Genomic DNA, 3,761 nt, shown 5'->3' on the forward strand with positions numbered 1-3,761 from the left:
TTTTTTTTTATAGAAAAATATAGACTCGTGTCAGTGCCTCGTTTAAGAACACGTGTCGATGCCCAGTTGAAGCATGACGAGTCAACTGTCTCTTGCTTGTAATTAATGTTTAGTCTTGATGTAATATTGTTTAATGAGATTCTTTTTATCCATCCATAGCATTTTTAGCTTTGCTAACTGGCAAGGTTTCTGCTTGCGTGAGATTTGACTCTACTGATAATGACCCAATAAACCATTATTACCGGCCATTACACCTAATGCTCAGCGCTTATCGTTAATCATTTGAAGATTAAGGCCCTTTAATTGCCCTCAACTTAAGGTGCTGTCGCTACTTTGACTTTGAGAGATATTTTTCACGCTGACTGCCAGTCTTGGAGCAAATTAGTGTAGGATTCCTTGCATTTTTGGATTCCCTGATAGTGTCCTTAAGCTTTAAAATTAATCAATTGTATCCTTATATATATATATATATATATATAGTTGCCTTGACCGTATCTTCTTTTAGACTTGTATCTATTCATCTATTCTATAAATATATCTTCATCGCAATCCTTTTTTATTATTTGAGCATGATTTTTTCTTCAGTGGCATGTGCACAGATGAAAATATTGTAATCACGAAAAGATGCATATTGTTTTGCTACCTACTTGCATTCAATCTCACTACTATCAATGCCAGAGGTTGTGGTCCCCTGATATAGGTCTGGCATTTTCTTTTATTTTTTTTTTCTAAATTTGTATGACCCTGCTTCGGAAGTTAAAGAACAAAGCAAGGTTTGTTGGATTTTCTTCTATTATCAATACAATTAAAAATACATGTGTTTGGTTTAACTATTTTTATGAAAAATAAACAAGGTTAATATCTTTTTTTAATCATGTTCTGATCATTTTTTTATTTTAAAATTTTTTGAGTACGAGATTATAACAATTAGTTAATCATTGATCAAGTCTATAAAATTCAAATCATAATATCAAAACTTAGTGATCCTGATATCAAAATTCTCAATTCACTTCAAGTAGAGGCTGTTTTATCAAAACTACTTTTATTTTGGAAAGAATATAGAAAAACGATGTTGCATTCAAAATACAATTATACTTTTGAATAATTTCAAAAACACTTGCAAATAGAGGTTTAATCTCATATGCATGAATTGCTAGCGATAAATTCTAAAGTGATTTTAGTTATTGAAACTTGTTTGAAAATAACTCAAAACAATCTAAAGATGCAAAAGAAAGGAAACCAATTCAAGAAGAAACATAATACTAACAAGAAGAATATGATTTAGATCCTGAATTTGAGATTTTCTATACCAAAAATATTCTTTTAAATAAAGGCATTCGTGCTTGGATGGTGACTCAAGATCAGTCTCATGAAAATCTTTCCTTGAGGTGAGCCCTATGGAAACGCTCTTTGATGGAACTTTAACTTTAGCTGGTTGCCATTGTGGAAATCAAAGGTGCTACATAAAATAGTGTAGATTCAATAATTTCATCAAGAGAGATGGTGCTAACAAAGTGAATATGGTTGAAAATGATGAAATCAAGGAGTTGGTTGTCATGGTTTCAAACATTCAAATTAGAATGATTACTGAATTAAATATGGCAACTATTATTGTGAGGACTTCAAATTGGTGAGTTGATTCTGGTGCAACATTTTATGTTTGCAACAACAAAGCATGTTTCAAGACTTATAAAGAATTTAATAAATTCGAGAGGTCTTGAATGGCAACCATAATTCTACTTAAGTTTTGGGAAAATAAAGGAACTATTGAATTATACTTTATTTCTAAACATAAAATGTCTTTAGTCAATGTGTTTCATGTTTCTAAAATTAGAAGAAATCTTGTATCTACTAATTTTTTGAGCAAGAAAGGGTTCAAGTTTGTTTTAATTTAGTTAAGGTTATTGTAACTATGAGTGGAATGTTGGTGGGAAAATGTTTTTCTTATGATGAAATATTTAGGTTCAGTATTAATGAAATTAATATTGTTTTTGTTTACATGGCTGAATCTACTTCTTCTCTTTGGCATGCTACATTAGGTCATCTAAATTATACATATTTAAAATATATATGTAAACATAATTATATTTTGTATCAGCATGATCATAATGATAAATGTGAAGTATGTATTCAAGCCAAGATAACTAAAAGCTTATTTCTGAAAGTTGAAAGAAATTCTCAATTACTTGAGTTAATGTATTCTAATATATGTGAAATAAATGGTATGTTAACAAGAGGTGGAAAAAGATATATCATAGCTTTTATTAGTGATTATTCTCATTTTATCTATGTGTACTTGTTAGGAACTAAAGATGAAGTCTTTGAGAAATTCAAAGAATTCAAGAAAATGATACAAAATCAAAAGGAAAGGAAAATTAAAATTTTTAAAAGTGATAGAGGTGGTGAATACGTTTCTAGGTAGTTTTCTACATTTTATAAGAAAAAAAATAATTTATCAAATGACCACACCCTATACACCACAACATAATGAAAACAAAAATAGGATATTAGTGGATATGGTCAATGTCATGCTATTGAATGCTAAGTTACTGAATAATTTGTGGGGTGAAGCTTTACTTACTTCATGTCACATTTATAATAAAGTACCATCTAAGAAATTAAATGTTTCTCCTTATGAAGTATGGAATGATAAAAAATAAAAATAAAAACAAATCTAAATTATTTTAAAGGGTGGTCGTGTGTAGCTTTTTATAAAGTTTTTAATCCTTAAAAAAAAAAAAGGACCTGGAGGTTTTAAGAGTGTTTTTATTGGTGATGCACAAAATTCAAAAGCTTATAGGCTTTTGGATTTAGACACTAATGTAATCGTTGAATCTATACATGTTAAATTTATGTTAATAAAATCAACAACAATGACTCCGAGCTCAATTTTAAGTGAAAAATATAAAAACTCAAAAGTAATAGGTTCAAATGAATCTAGAAGGAGTCAAAAAATTAGAAAGAAAAAACACCTAAATACATATTTCATTTCTACTTAGTTAATTGTATTTTTAGGTGAAGGTGGTAGAAATACAATATTGAGAAGGACACATAAGACCATAAATGTAAAAGATGATCCAAGGACATTTTATCAAGTTATGTCTTCTAGAGATGTTGTCTTTTGAAAAGAAATGGTAAATGATAAAATGGAATCAATATTGTCTAGCAATACTTAGGTCCTAATAAATTTATCTTTAGGCTATAAGACAATAGGATTTAAGTGGATTTTTAGAAGGAAATACAATAATAGTGGTTCTAACAAACCTTCAAAGCAAAATTAGTTGGCAAGCTTTAACTCAAAAGAAATGTATTGATTATTTCACAATTATTTTCCAGTTGTAAAAATTACATCCATTAGAGTTTTATTTTATTTTTTAAATCAATTTATAAATTTTATGTTCTTCAAAAAGACTTTAAAACAACTTTCTTAAATGGATATTTAAAGGAGGAAGTTTATATGGAGAAACCTAAGGGTTTTATACTTTCTAAAAATGAGAAAAAAGTTTGTAAATTGATAAATTCTTTATAAGTTTTAAAGCAAGCTTCAAAATAATGGCATGAGAAGTTTGTCAAAACAATTTTATTAAATGGTTTTCATCACAATGATGTCGATAAGTATATGTATTTAAAATTTACAAAAGACTTTAACGTGATTATTTCTCTTTACAAAAATGACATTTTAACTTTTAGCACCAACATGACTGCAATAGTTGAAATCAAAAGGTATCTCACTTCTATTTTTAAAATGAAAGATCTTGGTG

This window comes from Populus euphratica, unplaced genomic scaffold (genome assembly GCF_000495115.2).
Source record: "Populus euphratica unplaced genomic scaffold, PopEup_1.0 scaffold1058.1, whole genome shotgun sequence".
NCBI classification, from domain to species: Eukaryota; Viridiplantae; Streptophyta; class Magnoliopsida; order Malpighiales; family Salicaceae; genus Populus; species Populus euphratica.